This window comes from Schistocerca serialis, chromosome 2 (genome assembly GCF_023864345.2).
Source record: "Schistocerca serialis cubense isolate TAMUIC-IGC-003099 chromosome 2, iqSchSeri2.2, whole genome shotgun sequence".
In the NCBI taxonomy this organism is placed as follows: domain Eukaryota; kingdom Metazoa; phylum Arthropoda; class Insecta; order Orthoptera; family Acrididae; genus Schistocerca; species Schistocerca serialis.
In genome coordinates, this window is record NC_064639.1 from 293,707,885 (window position 1) to 293,729,952 (window position 22,068).

The 22,068-nt window shown below is 43.7% G+C and overlaps 1 non-coding gene and 1 pseudogene across 1 annotated transcript; one reads left to right on the forward strand and one right to left on the reverse strand.

Moving 5' to 3' along the window:
* Window positions 1–4,241: 4,241 nt before the first annotated feature.
* On the reverse strand, window positions 4,242–4,359 carry LOC126459185 (5S ribosomal RNA; annotated as a pseudogene).
* A 17,077-nt stretch (window positions 4,360–21,436) lies between these two features.
* Trnas-cga (transfer RNA serine (anticodon CGA)) lies at window positions 21,437–21,511 on the forward strand. Its single transcript has one exon. It is a non-coding gene; the product is annotated as a tRNA-Ser (tRNA).
* Window positions 21,512–22,068: the final 557 nt, after the last annotated feature.

A 22,068-nucleotide genomic window follows, 5' to 3' on the forward strand; every position in this document is an offset into this window, starting at 1 on the left:
GCCACACAGCTGGTCTGATATTCCGTAGGTTCTCTTTGTTTATCAGGCGACAGTGCGGAACTGTATCGAACGCCTTCCGGAAGTCAAGAAAAATTGCATCCACCTGGGAGCCTGTATCTAATATTTTCTTGGTCTCATGAACAAAATTTTAACTGTGTAATTAAAAAATTGTATTTCCGAAAGAAGTGGCTGAAATACTATTATTGTAGTTCAGTAGACTTAGAACAAACAGTTTACTGTGCTGTAAAAGTGTAATGTTAATGGCTACAGTGGTTCCTCAAACACAGGGAAGAAAAGTCACTAAATTTAACATTGTCGGGATATCGCGTTCCAACTCCCCTTAAGGATAAATAATTTTTACAGCAAAACTGAAACAGCCAGTGTTTAATTCAGGTTTTATTAGAAAATTGTTGATTTGTAACGTGAAACAGAGGGATGTTGTAGCAAAAACAATACAGTTTTAGCATAAACCACTAGAAAACGCTATTTCGTCATCAGAAAGCTAAAATGAAAATAAATGCAAAACAAAAATTCATCAGTCTTCGCTTCAATAATTCGTCGAATATATACAAAGCATATTTCTGTTATTCATAAACAACTTCCTCACTGATCAGTAACAAAAATGAAAAGGTTGAAATGGCTCCAAGCACTTTGGGACTTAACATCTGAGGTCATTAGTCCCCTAGACTTAGAACTACTTAAACCTAACTAATCTAAGGACATCACACACATCCATCACCGCGGCAGAATTCGAACCTGCGACCGTAGCAGCAGCGCAGTTTTGGACTGAAGCGCCTAGAATTACTCGGCGACAGTGGCCGGCTGATCAGTAACAACAAGAAACTCTTGCCTTTGATCATAATGAACGTTCTATTGTGTATATATATATATATATAATAAAGTTAGCTACACCTTGCAGCTGCTTCTCTACATAGCCGTCGCTCTAACTTGAACATTTATCCTAGGGTTGTACCACTTTCCAGTACCCTCGTGCCACGCACGGTTAGCCGAGCGGTCAAAGGCGCTGCAGTCATGGACTGTGCGGCTGGTCCCGGCGGAGGTTCGAGTCCTCCCTCGGGCATGGATGTGTGTGTTTGTCCTTAGGATAATTTAGGTTAAGTACTGTGTAAGGTTAGCGACTGATGACCATAGTAGTTAAGTCCCATAATATTAAAAAAATAAAGGATATGTACCCTCGTCATAGAAGGCAGCCGTCTGTGCTTTCCTCCAGTTCAAATGGTTCAAATAGCTCTGGGCACTATGGGACTTAACATCTGTGGTCATCAGTCCCCTAGAACTTAGAACTACTTAAACCTAACTAACCAAAGGGCATCACACACATCCATGCCCGAGGCAGGATTCGAACCTGCGACCGTAGCAGTCGCGCGGTTCCGGACTGAGCACCTAGAACCGCTAGACCACGGCGGCCGGCTTTCCTCCAGTTCTCTAAGCTTGTCTACAGCTCTATGACTATGCCAAAGTGTCTTGAAAGCCAGTGGTTCATGTGATCAGAGATGAAATTCAGGGGCATACAGTTATGGGCTCCACTGTGGGTGATCATACACATCTAAAATGCTGCATCAGCTTCTCCATTGCCCCTGCTGACTACGACCGAGAGTTGTCATGAAGAAGGAACCGCATGGCAGTTTTGTTATGTGGGTTGCATGACGTCAGACGAAATCTCTCATTGACCCTCATAATTTCCGGGAGACACTGTTTAGCTGGCCACCTTTATGTGCTCTCAGAACCGAAAAGAGCGACGTGACGCGATCGACGGGAATAAAGGAGTCACTGCCCACCATGTCTGTGCAAAGCTCATCGGATTTTCACTGTGGTCTCCATTTCACGCCCGATCGGACCTTGCTTTCCGAACAGCCCTCGTACATAGTTAATCTTTGCGCACGTATGCTGTATGTGCATCAGAAGTAATTGCTTTAAACTAATCTTTATCACTTACGAAATCCAATTTATACTCTGAAAGGGTACAAAATACACACCTGATTAACACTGAATGATGTGCAGTTCTACTTACTTGCAAAACAAAGAACCAAAGATATATTTTATATGATTAATGTAACTATGCGGATGTTTGCCTAAACGATAAGGACATATCACTTCATGTTATAATACTGTAAGTACCAAGAATCTTTCTCACATCTTGTAATACAATATTTTCCTAACATATGTTAAACTTTATTCTTGACTCAAGTTTCATACCTTAATATATATTACGATGTTCATTGTCCCCAGGCCGTCTTCTGAAGAAGATAGATTTATATCTATTGAAACCTAGGTAAAGATTACTTTATCCTTTGCAACTGGTCGGCTGTTCTTAGTCTGATATAGAAAAAAAGATAATCCTCGATTCCCAGTTTTTTCCCTTACAGGTTTGTTTATGTTTCTTCCCTATGAATGCTAACAATACTACTGGTAAACCTACCATAGACTACGTCATTTCAAGCGGTGGTTTCGGTAGAGTGTAACTCTACCAATATCTAATACAGCAAATGTTAAGAAATTAGCAGTCAGCGAATAATTCCCAGGTATTTCGTACTGTTGCACGTCGTCAACAGTGTCTGTTCTTTCAGGCATGCATGAGAGTATTACAAGCGTAAGCGGACACATTGCGATGCCTACATTGATCTCGGTTCCTCGTTGTCTCATTCTCCCTATTGCGGGAATCCAAGTAGTGTCGCGAGCATTAGGTGATGAATTTAGTGAACTATGATAAAACAATGTAGACAGTGCGACATATGCAGATTTGGATCGGTCCGGAGAACGTTCCCTATAGCGGATGTTGTTAAGGCGACAGTTGGCCATGTTTGGGCTATCTGGGCTTGAGTGCAACCCCGGCACAATTTTTCATATGTTGTAGGCCACACCTAATAAATATAGTGTGAAGGAATTCGTAATCAGCGCACTGATTTCTTTCAGAGAAGCATGCAAAATTTCTTTTGTTCCTGAGGGAATTTCACCTAGCATGACAATTAAACCCCTCTATCCTGGTACTGGGGTAATTATAGCGAGTTTTGTCTTTCATTTCAATTGAAACTTCTGTACTATCCCATCACGAAAGAAATGTGCTTATTCGCGTCAGTAGCGGGGTTTGTGGTTATTTCAATTTGAGCAGATTGAAAGACTGCTTGCCCTAGTCACGGTGCGAAAATACGGAACATTGCTTATGTCCTTAAATTTGATGCCCTTCGATTGTCGACTCGCAACTACACAATCGCTCACTGACAACTTGTTTGACGTACGTCATATGTGACCTCTTCCCGTTTGCCAGGCAGTTCGGTAAACAGTCCAACGGGTGTGGCGTGCACTTGTTTCACAACGCTTTACGGACTTCATCGGCCAGTATTTTCCTCCACTGTCTGCGAATCCGGGACGACCCCTGTTCACCGTGAGTTAATGGCAGCGCGTAAAACTGCAGGTTTAATCAGCTCCCAACTCATTTTAATCTCTCCGAACAGTGACAGATGTACCGTGCGGTGGAGGGCGCTGACGCGGTGTTCCGAAGCGCAGTTCAATTAGCGTGCTGCGCCACTCTTTTGTCCGCGTGCTCCCCGGGGCCGTACATTCTGCACGGCTTCCCAGCGTTCGCGCGGCGCCTGCCGCAGCGCTACGCAAACACACAGTGCTGCGGCGGATGCTTTGCATTCCAACAAGCGACATTCTCCGTTTACCCCATTCGCGCCGTTGCTCTGTAAAACATAACTACGACAACAGCAAAGCGACTATTTGTTACAGGCTGCAACAAAGATCACATTATATTCCAAACATACTTTAACCTACCAAGTAAAATACGGACTACGATAAAAAAAGCAGTAAATGCTGCACATACGAGAACATACAAAGTAGTTTCCAAACGGGGCACACAGCTACATCACAGTCAGGTGAATTGTAGCGGTCTCTGTCAATTATCTTTGTGTACAGAAGAGTTCCATGGTCCCTCAACCATAACTATATCCCAACTACATGAACTTTGAAATGATCAGAACCGTTTAGAAACATTCCTAAAAGATGTTAATAAAGCTAAAGCACTCCGTCATCAGGCCACATGTGGCCCACCGGGACCATCCGACCGCCGTATCATGCTCAGATGAGGATGCGGATAGGAGGGGCGTGTGGTCAGCACACCGCTCTCCCGGTCGTTTGATGGTTTTCTGTGACCGGAGCCGCTACTATTCGATCGAGTACCTCCTCAATTGGCATCACGAGGCTGAGCTCACCCCTAAAAATGGCAACAGCGCATGGCGGCCCGGATGGTCACCTATCCAAGTGCTGGCCATGCCCGACAGCGCTTAACTTCGGTGATCTGATGGGAACCGGTGTATCCACTGCGGCAAGTCGGTTGCTAAAAGCTGTTAATAACCACTTTTAAATGTCTATTCACAATAAAATAGAAGAACAATAGGCATCGCTGCTTCAAATGTTGATTTTAGGCTACAGGCTCAGGAAGATGCAAGAACAACTGCTAAGGATAAACTCCTCGTTTGCTTACTTCTGTGCACATCAGTAGTTTGATAATTCGTTAACACACTCTCGTGTACGGCAAAAAGACTGCAACTAATCGGGCCAATAAAAGCAGTGAGCCATGTTTCAATTGTTATGAGACTTGTAATCAGCCTTGTGAGTTGGCTCTGAGCACTATGGGACCAACTTCTGAGGTCATCAGTCCCCTAGGACTTACTACTACTTAAACCTAACCAACCTAAGAACATCACACACATCCATGCCCTAGGCAAGATTCGAACCTGCGACCGTAGCGGTCCCCCGTTTCCAGACCGTAGCGCCTACAACCGCTCTGCCACTCCGGCCGGCCCTTCTGAGTTAACAAGCACCGTATACTATGGGTCCCGTAAATGAAAATACTCAGAACATCTCTAAACAACCTTCGAAACAGTTTGTCAATGGAGATTGGCTTCACTGTCTATGCTCCCATCATTTGATTTAAAAGCGGGGGCAGCCAACAATTCGGTCATGCCAAGGATGCCGCAACACTGAACCTGGTTGCATATTCCCCCCCCCCCCCCCCCACGCGACAACAGCACGCTGTCTCAGAGTGAGGAGGGGAAAGAGGCGGAATCTGCGAATACACCTCATTTTAATGGCAATGTAGCTGCATTACATCCGACCTCGTTTTATATTTCAAATTTCTCAAGAATATATATCACCAAAATCAAAAAAGTATTGTTTAATTATTTTTGGCGATCTGAAGCCTAATGTAATTCTTGTCTGGTAGAGACTATCGGCGTATGGAGAGGTGCGGACAATTTCACAGAATTTCACACTCAGGTTACCATATAATTGTGACTAATTTTGTTTCATAATCGAAAAACACCCACATCTGTTGATTGAAAAATAGTACCACTTTTGACACCTCATTATCAGGATGTGGAAACTCTACCTGAGGAAAACAATTTAGATGTCCCGAAGAGTTTTAATGCAAAATAATTTGGAGGAATTACACTGTATATCAATGAGCTACATCTGCACTTGCAACAGGGACATTTTCAACAAAAATGGCGGACGGTCTTGCGAGACCAGCAGTATCCCCGAAAAAGTTGAAAAGTATCCGTTTAATTCTTTCAAGGCCACAATGAATTCATCAAACCTTTCATTTTCCCTAATGACAGCTAGCTTACGGAACTACACTGCGTTCTTATATCAGAATTGTTCCACTGTACAATGCGATTTTCTTAGCCATCAAAACAGTTGTGTCTCACCTTGCAGTGTCTTATTGGAGGCAAAGTGAAGTCAAGTCCACATTAAATGCAATCTCGGTAACCCATTTTGCCCCTGCATCAATTAATTCCTTCGTAAATTCAGCTATGGTGGGTTTAGAGTCCAGAAATCTTTCCAGATATGCTCCTTGACTTAAGGGGAGGTTTGCTATCTTTGGCCCGAAAAAAGCATATTATTAGAGAATTCTTTTCTCGGGACGTGTTATAGGTATCAATGTCAAATTTGGTCAAAATATTTATTGATATTTCCGCTATGTCGAGAAGCAAAGGCGACAATGCCGTCGGAACGAAACAAAATTTCGATGTACACCTCCACGTGCGGTATGTCACAGTTCAGCTGGCTCGTCTGAAATCAAAATTGAATTGACGTTAACGAAGTATATAAGTGTGGTGTACGTACTGTAAGACCTTCGTTACACACACCATCAGATTATTTGACTTGTCGCTCTAGCGAAGTTGGCGAGTGCCAGCAATATGTCTCGTGGTCTTATCGTGGCGTGTTTATCTTCTGCCGTTAGATCAGACGATAGAATTGCCACTTGCACGCTTAGAGTAGCAGATTGACGGTGAACAACTTCAAACAGAACTTGATTAATTTTCACACACATTTATTAAAATAATAACAAGCATAAAAATAATTTAACTTGGATCTGGATGCTATTTACAATGGACAATCTGAAGTTCCCTTGGTCTTGGTACGTTAATCTTATTCTCACGTATCTCTGATACTTGACAAAGTGTCTATACATTTCTCTTCATGGCGATGTACAGGAATATGGTAATTTAACTAGGCGCAGACTGAAACTTGACTAACGACTGGTACAGACTAATGTAGACTGGTACAGACAAATGCAGACTGATGCAGACTGACTCATCGGAGGTCTGTACGCTCGTTATAATACCTCGAGCGTTCAGGTATCACTACGCAAGTGTGATCCGCGAGGAGAAAAGGTTCTACGTTAGCAGCAATCTCATTGGCTGCGTGACATATTAATACGCGGATCGGCGGAAGCAGAATTTGGTTCGTCTCAAAGAGAGCGCCATCTCGTAGTGCAGAGACGGACGAGCGCTGCGCCTCCGTTGGTGTGCTTAGCGGGGCGCGCTCTAGTGGGAAAGTTGTGTACGCGCTGACTACGCAGAACTATGTACACAACAATAAGATTCCTAAGGAGTTGTACCTCGCTTAAGTTATTTGGACCATAGGAAACGAAATTGCGGCCAATTGAAAACAGGGTTTTTCATCGATTTATAGACTTCGTCGGCCAAGTAAAAATATTTATAGTTCATGGATCGGAATAAAAGTCGTGTAACTCCTACACAATTTAGTTAGCTTCGTCAAATATGCCAATCGATTCAGTAGATTTGAAGTTACCATACCGGGCGATAAAAAAAAGTCATTTCGAGAAAAACGCGTTTGAAGTTTTGACTACATGTAAATGCAATATTATGCAACGTACGTTCAATCTGCTATTCCAGGTCCATAAACTAGTCCTTCCTCTTCCTGATAGAGGGCTTTGTGTTCGATCTGGGCCACCCTGCGCTGCTCCAGAGCCGCTCGTACGGCCGGTGACAAGCGGTTTTCGGCGGTTTCAATCCGGTGGTCGTCCGAACGCCTGGCGAACTACGTCGAATAGAGTCCCAGGGTGACGTCCATCGTTGTCATGGTCTTCAGAATTGCTGAATATCCTTCGCTGAAACTGCTCACTCCCAGGAAAGTCGCAATCTCGAGTCCTCGCACCATGATGCAAATGCTTGGGGGGCTAAGTTCCAAACACACGCTTTCAAACTTTCATTTGAATTTTGTGTATTTCCTCCCATGCACCGGTACAATAACTCGTCCTCTGAAAGATAAGAAACTGGTGCGTGAAAAAGACAGATTTCAGGTACATGTATTTTTTTCTTCAACCGCCAATAACAAACATTTCCGTTCCGTATTCAGAAAAACCGTTTCAGGGGTGGGTTCTAAACACTTTTATGGATCCTAAATGCAACCAAAAATCGATTTTTGAACTAAAAGATAATAAACCTCACCTTAACCAATACAGTTTGCAGTAATATATAAATTCTCAATTCTCTTCGTTCCATTTAATCGAAAACGGTTGCAACTGGCAATGGAATAAGGCGCATGCTTTCAGAAATGTTACTGTTCATACCACACATTTATTCACATGCTGCTGCGTGGGATTAGCCGAGCGGTCTCAGGCGCTGCAGTCATGGACTGTGCGGCTGGTCCCGGCGGAGGTTCGAGTCCTCCCTCGGGCGTGGGTGTGTGTGTTTGTCCTTAGGATAATTTAGGTTAAGTAGTGTGTAAGCTTAGAGACTGAAGACCTTAGCAGTTAAGTCCCATAAGATTTGACACACATTTGAACTTTTTTTTTTTATTCACATGCTCCATGCCTGCAAATTTAGCACGAACTGCTTCTTGATATACAGAATAATGATGGCTGTATTGTTAGCTCTTCCATTGTCAACTAAATTTTGTAATTCTTCCTGTATGGTATTGTGATGTCGTTCCATAGCAAATTTGCCATACCTGTCGATTATGTAGCAGCATAACAGATACTGAGAAATTTATCCCTCGCTTGTGTCATTCCCTTTCAGTTTGAAACGACGCTGGACTGCCTCTTTTTGTGAAAACAGCCGCTGGAACTGTGAACATCCTTCATACCACGAACAAATAGCAAAGGGTAAACATCGCCGATACCACGATTCTGCGAAACTGAAGAGAGCTGGACCAACCGAAAACTGCCACACCGCAATACTAAGTGAGATGTCGCAAGTCTATCGAGTATTCCCGACAAGCACCGAGCAAAGCCGAAACAGGTTGAGCTGGCATACATGAGGTTTGTGACGACAAGGCTGGCCCTGATTTAAACGCTCCACACAAACGGTACTGACCAACCAAAGCTTTTATGTCAGATGTATTTCTTTCAAGTAATTATTTTTATTCTCTCATGCAGAAATAACTCAGTTAATCACTTTTTCTTAGAATGGTTTCATCAGTCAGTTCGACTTTAACCGGAAGTGTCTACAAATCTATAAGCTTCCTTTCTAATATTTATCTGTTGATATGAGCACCTATGTTGGAGAAGTGGAGTTCTGAATTTTATTTGCGGTACTCTTTCACGAACTACAGGAATTTCCGACTGTTCATTTTAACAACAGCATCACACTCACCAACACTTTTGGTAGTATCAGGGCCATATGCGCATTCTCGACCACTAATGTCATAGTCATTGTCCAAACTCTAGTTAACTATCACATAAATATCCATCCCAGATGCGGAATGTACAAAAGCAACGAACGATAGAACTGTAACCAGACAGGGCTCGAAACACAGCCCTTAAGGGCCATCTCACACAGGAGGCCGTGCTTCTGGACTCACAGAACTGAAACAATACGCTTCCCATTTAGCCTTCTGGGTACTTTTACATGAGACACACTGAGCTTCGTCTTCGGCTCACTGTAGTCATAGAGTAGCTTACCAGCAGAGCCGCCGCTAGTAGCTTCGCTGTGGGCTACGTGTAGCGTTCAGGTAAGAGGCAGTGCACCTCTTGTTGCCAGTCATGTTCGTTTCTGCTTCTCGCCCTTCATGGACATATAGGTACACACTGTTAGGTTTCTATACTGTTTATTCCCACTGCCAACAGTTTACCATTATAGTTATTGCTACGTTCAGTCTAAAAACTAATTTGATGCAGTTCTCCGTGCTCCCCTGTCCTGTCATGCCTGTTCATCATAGAATAACGACTGCAACCTACATTCATTTCAATCTACTCTCTGTGTTCTTTGCTTGGTCTCTCTCTCCATATTGTACCCCACCCTCCCTTCCACTTCCATTCATTACCCAACCGACGATTCATTGATGCCTCAGCATGTATTCTGTCAACCGATCCCACCTTTTAGTAAAATTGAGCCGTAAATTTCTTTTTCCCCAATTCAATTCGATATATTTCATTAGTAATGCGATTTACCCAACAACTATTCAGTATTCTTCTATGCACCAGATATCAAAGACTTCTACAGTCACTACCTTACTTTCCACGTACCTCTTCGGTACAAGGATAAATTTCATACAAATACCTCCCAGAGAGAGTTCCTAATTCTGAAATATATATTTTTTGTTAACAAATTCCTCTTAGATAAGGTTTTATGCCATAGCTAGTCTGCTTTTTATCTTTTGTCTACATTGGGGAGTATCAATTATTTTACGCCAAAATTGCAAAACTCATCGACTACTTTCAGTGTAAATTTCCTTTACTTCTCGTCTATGGTCACAAACTTTTGACATCATACTTTCAGTGTTTTATTTCCTAGCATAATTCCTTCATTATCGCCTGATTTAATTCGATTACATTACATTACCCTTCTTTTATTGTTGTTGGTATCCAACTTATAACACTATACATCAACTGCCGTTAAAAATACCTTGCTGTTTCTAACAGAATTACAATGCCATAACCAAACTTGAAAATGTTGGTTTCTTCTCCCTGAAGATTAATTCCATTTTCAAATTTCTCCTTGGTCTCCTTTACTCCTTGTCCAGTGTACAGATTGAACAGTACAACCCTCTCTCACTCTCTTATCTACCTATCCTTCCATTTTTCGTCTTGCGATATGTATCTACAACCTGGTTGCTGAAAATGTTATAAAAAATCTTTCACATCCTATATTGTATCCCACCTACTTTCATATTTAATAAGAATGTTTTCCAGTCAACACGATAAATCGTTACAGTACGGTATATTAAATGTTTTTGTGCGTTTCTGTCCGATAAAGAATACAAGATATTCGAGTTAGAGAGTTCCCCTGGGAAAAACAAAAACATGGAGCTTGAAATTAAATACGTATGTCATATCACACACATTGTGACGCCTTACCACCACATGAAACGAAAGAGTAGGTAAGTACTTGTAAAAACATAATTGATCTCTAACACGTACAACAACTCCAGCATTTCTTTCCACGCAAAGCGACAACAAACAGCTGCAAATTCTCAAAAGTCGTTAATGACGTACGGTAGAGATTGAAAAATTTCTCAGGATCTGCTTGAAGTGAATGCAATGAAAAACTTCTACATTTTCACATCTACAAGACTACCCTGTGCATCAGAGTTAAGTGCCTGGCAGGGGATTCATTGAAAGCTGTTTCTCTACCGTTCCACTCACGAACAGTGCGCTGGAAAAACTAATACATAGATCTCTCCGTGCGAGTTCTGATTTCTCATATTTTATTACGATGATCAATTCTGCCGATGTATGTGAGCGCCTACAAATAATTTTTGCTTTCGGAGGTGAAAGTTGATGACTGAAAAGATGTTACCGACACGAAAAAACCTTTGTTTTAATGACTGACACCCCAACTCGTGTATCACAGTCGTAATATTCTCTCCTCTATTTCGAGATACGAGACTACTGAGAAAAAATTCGTACAGCCTTTTAGAGGACTGCTATTCACTCAATATTTATTGTTGTAGCAGTGCATATGGAGTGTATAGAATGATTACACTGACAGATCAACAGCACAAACGATTCTGAGGTACCAAGTATCGACACCCATATTAGTAGGTGGTGTAATCTCCGTGGATGGAAACGCAGAAGCTGACTTCAGCGTCATCCACTAGATCTTACAGATAGGATATGCTGAACTGGGATACGTTATTCCACACCTGATCGACCTGTTCACGTAGTTCTATAAGCGTTGTTGGTTGATAAATCCCACGATCCCTTCTCATCCCAACATATCTCACACGTGCTCGATTGAAGACAAGTCCAGAGACCGTGTTGGTCAGAGAAGTTGCTACATGTCTTGCAGAGCACACTGAGTTACATGGGCAGTGTGTGGGCGACCATTATCCAGCTGTAACAACGGATCTAACAACATTCCGCACGTACCGAGCCCTGGTTAGCGTCCACTCCAGAAACACAAAGTTGAAAGAGTACTGTAGTTTATTGCACCCAAGACCATTAGGCTGGGGTGGGGCCACTGTGTCTTGAAAGAATGAACTCCACGATGCAGTACTCACCAGGTCTACATCGTACGCGCACACGACCATCACCTTCGTGCAGACAGAATTTTCTTTCATAGCTGAAAACAACGACGCTACATTCCACCTTCCAAGTGATCCTCTGGTGGCTCCAACTAGCCGTGTACGCCAGTGTTTTGGCGTGAGTGGAGGATGGACTAGTGGTGCTCGTGCCCGCAGTCCAACTTCCTATAACTGGCTCGCAGCAGTTCGAGTTGACACGTGTGGGCTCACAAGCCCTCTTATCTGAGCCATGGTACCTGTACGATTTGCAACTGCTGCCCTTTTAATCTGATAGGTGTCTGTGTTGCGCAGACTTCCAGAACTACGTTACTGGCCATTAAAATTGCTACACTACGAAGATGACGTCCTACAGACGCGAAATTTAACCGACAGGATGAAGATGCTGTGATATGCAAATGATTAGCTTTTCAGAGCATTCACACAAGGTTGGTGCCGGTGGTGACACCTACAACGTGCTGACATGAGGAAAGTTTCCAACCGATTTTTCATACGCAAACAGTTGACCAGCTTTGCCTGGTGAAACGTTGTTGTGATGCCTCGCGTAAGGAGCAGAAATGCGTACCATCACGTTTCCGACTTTGATAAAGGTCGGACTGTAGCCTATCGCGATTGCGGTTTATCGTATCGTGAGATTGCTGCTCGCGTTGGTCGAGGTCCAATGACTGTTAGCTAAATATGGAATCGGTGGGCTCAGGAGGGTAATACGGAACGCCGTGCTGGAACCCAACGGTCTCGTATCACTAGCAGTCGAGATGACGGGCATCTTATCCGCATGGCTTTAACGCATCGTGCAGCCACGCCTCGATCCCTGAGTCAACAGATGGGGACGTTTGCAAGACAACAACCATCTGCACGAACAGTTCGACGACGTTTGCTGCAGCATGGACTATCAGCTCGGAGACCATGGCTGCGGTTACCTTTGATGCTCAATCACAGACAGGAGCGTCTGCGATGGTGTACTGAACGACGAACCTGGGTGCACGAATGCCAAAACGTTATTTTTCGGATGAATGCAGGTCTGTTTACAGTATCAAGATGGTCGCATCCGTGTTTGGCGACATCGCGGTGAATGCACTTTTTAGGCGTGTATTCGTCATCGCCATACTGGTGTATCACCCGGCGTGATGGTATGGGGTGCCACTGGTTGCACGTCTCGGTCACCTCTTGTTCGCACTTGCGGCACTATGAACAGTGGACGTTACATTTCAGATGTGTTACGACCCGTGGCTCTACCCTTCATTCGATCCCTGCGAAACCCAACATTTCAGCAGGATAATGCAAGACCGCATGTTGCAGGTCCTGTACGAGCCTTTGTGGATACAGAAAATGTTCGACTGCTGCCCTGGCTAGCACATTCTCCAGATCTCTCACCAATTGAAAACGTCTGGTCAATGGTGGCCGAGCAACTGGCTCGTCACAACACGCCAGTCACTGCTCCTGATGAACTGTGGTATCGTGTTGAAGCTGCATGGGCAGCTGTACCTGTACACGCCATCCAAGCTCTGTTTGACTCAATGCCCAGGCGTATGAAGGCCGTTATTACGGCGAGAGGTACTGATTTCTGAGGATCTATGCACCCAAACTGCGTGAAAATGTAATCACATGTCAGTTCTAGTATAATATATTTGTCCAATGAATACCCGTTTATCATCTGCCGACGTAGTGTAACTGACGCGGAATAAGGGGAACCATCCCGCATTCTCAAAGGCAGATGGAAAACCACTTTAGAAACCATCCGCAGACTGGCCGGCACACCCGACCTCGTCACTAATCCGGCTGGCGGATTCGTACCGGAGACCGGCACGCCTTCCCGCTCGGGAAGCAGCTCGTTAGACCGCGCGGCTAGCCGGGCAGGAAAGCATTGTTAATGTCCTACAAGCCTTCACAGAAAATACTCTTGAAAGAGAAAACTGTCTCGTGAACGTACAAAAAGATGTAACGTGTAAGTTGCGACAAGGTGCGATGATGTTCGGTACGAGATCCAAATAATAGAACAAAGGCATCAGTGTAGTAGTGGCGACAAAGAATACGCGACTTAACAAAGTGTGACTCCAATTAATATTTGCGAGGAATCGTGCATAATCTTTCTTAAGATGAGATAGCGTAAACTCATTGTCACATTGTAGCTCCAGTAGATTTTTCCTTCAGAAGGTGCCGATTGGGAGAATACAAACGATCACATTCTACAGATTTAGTTGTGGTCATGAAACAGTTTTGAAGCGCACGATGGAATTTTTCAGATGAAGGGACAACGGAAGTGTCCGTGTAGATCGCTTCCCAGATGAATACCACCATGAAGAATGAAAGCAAATAATAATATTCCAGCTATCACGAAGTTGGGAAGTTTTGGACGTGTTGTTGTCAACTGGCTGCCGAATCCTCTTTTGCTGACCCCCACTCGGCAACTGTGAGGTACCACTAGTGCCACTGATCTCAGTGGATTGTTCTCTAATAGACATTTCCAGCCATCAAAATATGGAGATGCTGAGAAAAAACATTGTTCTGTGAAGAGTTGTCTAAATGACAACATTCGATGTTAATTGCGATTAAAATGTGAGGTTGCATGTTTGTTACTGAGCTTGATTAAAACCTGAGACAATGGTAGAGGCACCTAGCGGAAACAACAAGATTAGTGATCGTACTGGGTCATGAATTATTGGTAAAAACAATAGCATTTGTAGACGATATTTTGATTTCAACAGATATCAAGATACGTAGACACGTCAGTGTCCTACGTCAAAAGTAATTTCAGTTGCTGATATGTACAACCTTCAGATGTCTAATGAATGACGACAAAAAAAAGAACAAAAGATGCTGGATCGGGACTCGAACCCTAATTTCACGCTTATCGCGATCGGTCACCTTACCATTAGGCTAACCTAGGTAGCTCCACAACCATGCCCAAACTTCCATATGTCGTCAACTATACATGCAAATGTACATTAATGTGTATATTCCTGAGTAGGGGAAACATGTTAATTGACAGATGGTAGCTTGGTGTCGGCGATAAATACGATATTTGCAGTGTCTGTGTTGTTCAGAACTATGGTGCAATGTTCCTTCGGACATGCACACATACATGCATAAATGCTGAAGTAATATTGTTCAATACACCGTCCTCAGTCACCAACAAAAATATCTGCACTTCTACTCGTTACATTCTGTATGTGACGGAAATAACTGTAATCATAGTACGGGAAGCCATTCAAAAATCTGGAATTATGCCCAAGAACATTTGATTTCATCCGACGAACTGTGACCTTACCGTTCAGATTTATAAGTCATACACGTATTCCGTTCCTAAAATGACGAAAACGTGGTATTTCGTGTTCTGTGTTGATTCAGTCATCGATTTATAAAAGAACGGCAAAAATGATTAAAAGTGAATATCAACTAGCTATGACAGAAGGAATAAAAAGAATGAAAGAAGATTCTATTAAGCAAGAAAAGATCAGCGGTGGGCTTAAATTACCTCATCCAAATATATCTGATAAGATTTAATTTGTAGTAGATATTTGTGAACAAGTAACAGAAGGAGGATGTGCCTTGTGCGTGTGTTTGACGGCCAACTAGAAAACAGCACAACTGCATGATCGAGCACATGTGTAATTACACTCACGATGGGAGATCACACCCGACATGAGAAAAAATTAGAACCTTAAATGAGTGTTCCACTACTGAAATGGATCACAAGTATCGGTTTGGAATAAATTGCTTAGCAAAGTTTTTCTAACATTTTTCATTTACAAGTATCGCAGAACATTTGCCGACACAGAATGAGCTGTTCCCTCACAACTACAAAGAGAAAGGGAAGACTTCGAAGGTCTTAACTGACTGTTCCACATCACCAAGACAGAGGGTCATGTCACAAAGATTGAGCGTTGGCTATGGAGAAGAGCCGACTACAGCAGAAAAAACCACACTGTTCACTCTTATTAATGTAACCACCTGCCAAAAGCCTGAGTAATCTCCTTTCGAAGCGCATATCGTTGCGAGATGTCCAAGAAGAGAGTCGGTGGGGTTGGGAAAGCTACCTACGGTGATACGGAGCTATGCTGACTTTAGTGCAGTGATCAGTTTGAAACGTCCCCTTAGAAAAATTAAAAATGACTGTGCTGAAACTGACACACAATATTATTTTTAGCGCAACGCAATCTGACTTTTAGTAATCCCTACAAAAGAATGGCCTTGACTAACATTAACTTATACCTCCCACGAATCACTTACCTCACAAAAATCTTCGTTACTCGAACTACTGCAATCCAGCGAGCGCCACTACTGCCAGCTAAATAAAAGATTCAAACTACTGAAGGCACTAACTACTGATAGGCATAGTTAGCAAATGAAAGATTTTGATAGAGAACAAACAATGTATTTACCTTAATAGTGTTCAAAAGTCATAATATATATATATATATATCAGTTCATGACATCCCCTCTTACAAGTGTACTGTTTCTGATGGACACACGTCCAGATCACCCGCTCTCAAAAATCCGCCATCTCACTTCCCCACATCCACCACTGCTGGCGGCTCACCTCCAACTGCGCAACGCTACGCGCTGTTAACATCCAGCTGCCCAACACTACAATGGCAGACTACAATGCAAACTAGCCACAGACTGCACACAGCAAAGCCAGTGATTTTGATACAGAGCGCTACGTGGCGTTACCAATAAAAAAACCTAAACAGCCTACTTACATAGCCCCCATGCTCCCCACAAATAATTTTACAAATTGTTTTGGGCACTGGCCAATTCATATTTGTTAAAATTTTTTTACAATTACAATAACAAAGAAATCAAATGCACACACTTATTGATACAATGTGGGTCAAAAGATAAAATTTTCTCACAGTCCATAAAGGCAGTCCTGATCGTTCATCACAGTAAAATAGTAGTGTTTTTCTCAAAGTCTGAGCAGTAAAAGAAAATGCACACAGAAGTAGTGGATTTCCATGCAGTCTTGAAGAAGGAGTGTTGTCCTTCCAACGGAAAGACAGTGCTGACTCTCGACATGCAGACAGGTAATGGGCCACAACAGAGCAAACCCACCGGAAAGTCAGTCGAAGTTTTGAAGAATTTTGGTAGGTAGGTCATCACAGAGTAGACCCAATGTATTCCAGGTAGAGATTACGGTATTGGTGTGCCATCAAAGATGCAAACCCACTATAGTCCTTGTAGAGATAATGGTATTGGTGGGCCATCAAACGTTCAGACCCACTGTAGTCCTTGTAGAAATAATGGTATTGATGGGCCATCAAAGATGCAGACCCACTGTAGTCCTTGTAGAGACGGCCAGCAGCCATCTGTTGGAACTGTGCAGGTGCACAATCACCATCAAGGAGTCTTGCCGACAATATAGCAAGTCCATAAACCACCACTTCTGCACTCACAAAGTTTTTGGAATTGTCCTTAGAACCAGCAATTCTGTTATCCAGTCCCTTGGTGGATTATTAACACACGTGCAAACACTAACAGTCCCTATTACTCACATATTGTCCATATACTATGACCAACAGAAACGTGTGCAGTGAAATGTAACTTACAAGTTACTTAATTTTATGAACCGGTGTCAATTACAATTTTATAACATAAGAATACAATAACAAAGGTACAAAATACATCATTAAAGAACATAATAGTACACATACCATTTGTAATAATACGGGCTTTACAAAAGAATCGAACTAACATACACATCAGTGTTACAAGAATTATGACGTAAGTAAATACATAAAAGATCAGAATAACTTTTGAAACATCGACTTCACACATGAGCATTGAAACAGAACAGAATTAATAATGTCTAAACATCTTTACAAAGTAAATAACATAGTATTTGAAAAATTCTACAACATAAATCTTATTAGCTAAACATTTAAAGACAGGAAAAAGACAAATACACAAGGGTACATAAACACATAGCGGAATAATACAAAAGGAAAGACAGAGTTCGTTTTCAATGTGTCATTTGGTACTGCAGTCCAACCCAAAACGTCGTTCAGTAGATCTTTCCCCTTATATCAACATTTGTTTCCACCAAAAATCTCCTATCCAAGCATGCTTCCTGTATTGTGTTTACATCCTCTTTCAAAATTCTTTTTTGGCCAAACCATTTTTTATAGCTTCTCAATGCATTTCTTCCAATTCATCACAACTCGTTCTCACATATAGCCTACCCCATCTTAAGCTAACTTAAATCTACTGAGCTCAGATGCTAAACTAAGGGACGAGGCCATGCAGCAGCACAAAACAATTAACACAAACAGCAATGACAAAAAAAATGGAAATTGGCAAAGCAAGCTACAGTAAATCTAAATTACCAAGCAAATGAAACATTACAACTAATATGAGCCAATGTGCAGCAACAAGAAAATAAATCAGTAGTAAAACTAGCTTAAGAGACTAATACAAAGTGAAATTTAGTATCACTATGCCTGGCAAACAGCAGCAGCAAATGCAATAACTTATATCTGAACATGACAAATATCAAGCAGAAAAAATATTACAATAAAAATGGCAATGTTTAATACCTATGTCACATCTTAACACTAAATTGATGCATCACGATAACTTACTCTACCAAAAAAATTATCAAGTTACTGTTATTAATCCCTTCTTATTGTTCTTTCCATTCCAAGTGCTCCTTTTTCGAAGAATATGGATCATAAAATTATTATTTAATAGATCTGTTGGCAGAAAGTGTTCACATTAGCAAATGCACTTAATTTTCACGCTAGCAATAAACAATATCTACACTAATTAGACAAACTACAAGAAAAAATCAGAAGATTCCAGTGAGGCATCCTCGGCTAAGGGTAGACATATGAAACGTCCCCTTAGAAAAATTATAAATGACTGTGGTTAAACTGACACACAATATTTTTTTTAGCGCAACGCAATCTGATTTTCAGTAATCCCTACAAAAGAATGGCCTTGACTAACATTAACCTATACCTTTCACGAATCACTTACCTCACAAAAATCTTCGTTACTCGAACTACTGCAATTCAGCGAGCGCCACTACTGCCAGCTAAATAAAAGATTCAAACTACTGAAGGCACTAACTACTGATAGGTATAGTTAGCAAATGAAAGATTTTGATAGAGAACAAACAATGAATTTACCTCAATAGTGTTCAAAAGTCACAATATACACTCCTGGAAATTGAAATAAGAACACCGTGAATTCATTGTCCCAGGAAGGGGAAACTTTATTGACACATTCCTGGGGTCAGCTACATCACATGATCACACTGACAGAACCACAGGCACATAGACACAGGCAACAGAGCATGCACAATGTCGGCACTAGTACAGTGTATATCCACCTTTCGCAGCAATGCAGGCTGCAATTCTCCCATGGAGACGATCGTAGAGATGCTGGATGTAGTCCTGTGGAACGGCTTGCCATGCCATTTCCACCTGGCGCCTCAGTTGGACCAGCGTTCGTGCTGGACGTGCAGACCGCGTGAGACGACGCTTCATCCAGTCCCAAACATGCTCAATGGGGGACAGATCCGGAGATCTTGCTGGCCAGGGTAGTTGACTTACACCTTCTAGAGCACGTTGGGTGGCACGGGATACATGCGGACGTGCATTGTCCTGTTGGAACAGCAAGTTCCCTTGCCGGTCTAGGAATGGTAGAACGATGGGTTCGATGACGGTTTGGATGTACCGTGCACTATTCAGTGTCCCCTCGACGATCACCAGTGGTGTACGGCCAATGTAGGAGATCGCTCCCCACACCATGATGCCGGGTGTTGGCCCTGTGTGCCTCGGTCGTATGCAGTCCTGATTGTGGCGCTCACCTGCACGGCGCCAAACACGCATACGACCATCACTGGCACCAAGGCAGAAGCGACTCTCATCGCTGAAGACGGAACGTCTCCATTCGTCCCTCCATTCACGCCTGTCGCGACACCACTGGAGGCGGGCTGCACGATGTTGGGGCGTGAGCGGAAGACGGCCTAACGGTGTGCGGGACCGTAGCCCAGCTTCATGGAGACGGTTGCGAATGGTCCTCGCCGATACCCCAGGAGCAACAGTGTCCCTAATTTGCTGGGAAGTGGCGGTGCGGTCCCCTACGGCACTGCGTAGGATCCTACGGTCGTGGCGTGCATCCGTGCGTCGCTGCCGTCCGGTCCCAGGTCGACGGGCACGTGCACCTTCCGCCGACCACTGGCGACAACATCGATGTACTGTGGAGACCTCACGCCCCACGTGTTGAGCAATTCGGCGGTCCGTCCACCCGTCCTCCCGCATGCCCACTATACGCCCTCGCTCAAAGTCCGTCAACTGCACATACGGTTCACGTCCACGCTGTCGTGGCATGCTACCAGTGTTAAAGACTGCGATGGAGCTCCGTATGCCACGGCAAACTGGCTGACACTGACGGCGGCGGTGCACAAATGCTGCGCAGCTGGCGCCATTCGACGGCCAACACCGCTGTTCCTGGTGTGTCCGCTGTGCCGTGCGTGTGATCATTTCTTGTACAGCCCTCTCGCAGTGTCCGGAGCAAGTATGGTGGGTCTGACACACCGGTGTCAATGTGTTCTTTTTTCCATTTCCAGGAGGGTATATAGCAGTTCATGACATCCCTTCTTACAACTGTACTGTTTCTGATGGACACACGTCCAGATCACCCGCTCTCAAAAATCCGCCGTCTCGCTTCCCCACATCCACCACTGCTGGCGGCTCACCTCCAACTGCGCAACGCTACGCGCTGTTAACATCCAGCTGCCCAACACTACAATGGCAGACTACAATGCAAACTAGCCACAGACTGCACACAGTACAGCCAGTGATTTTCATACAGAGCGCTACGTGGAGATGAACAGGTCGATCGAGGATGTCCAACACATTCCAGATTGGGTTTAAATATGGGGAGTACGGTGGCTTGGGGAATATGGCAAACTGATCCTGCTACTCTTCGAACCACGCACGTACACTGCAAGCTGTCTGAGAGTTGCATTGTCCTGCTGGTAGACGCCGTCGTGACGAGGATAAACAATCAGCATGAGGCTGTGAACATGATAACCAAGGATAGGTGCATAGTTTTGTTGATCCATTCTGCCTTCCAGCATGAGCAGATCACCAGGGAATGTCACGAAAACATTCTTCAGTCTATAAACCTCCCCCTGCGGACCCTTAGGACGATTGTTGCAGGGTGTTTTTTTTTTCCTCTGCAGTGGAGCATAAAACGCGATTCAACTGAAGAAACGACCCGTCGCCACTCATTGAACTTCCACTTGCGGTAATGACGCGAAAATGCCACCCATCCAATGAACAGCCGTTAGCAAACTTCCTGGCAGATTAAAACTGTTTGCCGGACCGCGACTCGAACTCGAAACCTTTGCCCTTTCGCGGGCAAGTGCTCTATCAACTGATCTACCCAAGCACGACTCGCGCCCCGACCTCACATCTTTACTTCTGCCAGTACCTCGTCTCCTACCTTCCAAACTTTACAGAAGCTCTCCTGCCAACCTTGCAGAACTAGCATTCCTGAAAGAAAGGATATTGCAGAGACATGGCTTAACCACAGCCTGGGGGATGTTTCTACAATGAGAGCTTCTGTAAAGTTTGGATGGTAGGAGACGAGATACTATCAGAAGTAAAGCGGTGGGGACGGGCGTGAGTCGTGCTTGGGTAGCTCAATTGGTAGAGCACTTGCCCTCGAAAGGCAAAGGTCCCGAGTTCGAGTCTCGGTCCGGCACACTGTTTTAATCTGCCAGGAAGTTTCATATCAGCGCACATTCCGCTGCAGAGTGAAAATCTCATTCTGGGCACAGCCGTTAGCACGGGTGCAGGCGCCTGCCGCGGAGGCCCATAAGCAGCAGTTTTCGCTGAACGGTCATTGAGGAGACACTGTTCATCAGGGCGGTCAGTACTTCAGCAGTTGCACATCTATTCGCCTGTATACATCTCCGCAGCCATCGTTCACCCTGTCATCAAAGGTCTGTGGTGCGCCACACTTGTGTCGGCGCCGAACTGATAGCACAATGAACAATATACTCTAACCACGGCAGCTCGCGAAATGTTTAGAAACAACCGTTTTGGAAATGTTTCCACCCCTTGCCGGGAAGCAAATGAACATGCCCCTTTGGATCTCCCCAATACAGCGACTGCACTGTTTGTGAGTGGTTGTTGCAAGTTGACGTGGAACAAAGACGATGGTCACATTAATGTGACCAGACCTTGTATAAGGAGCAGTCAAATAAAACGAGACAGATGGAAAAAAAATTGTAAACTCTTTATTATTGGATAGGAAATA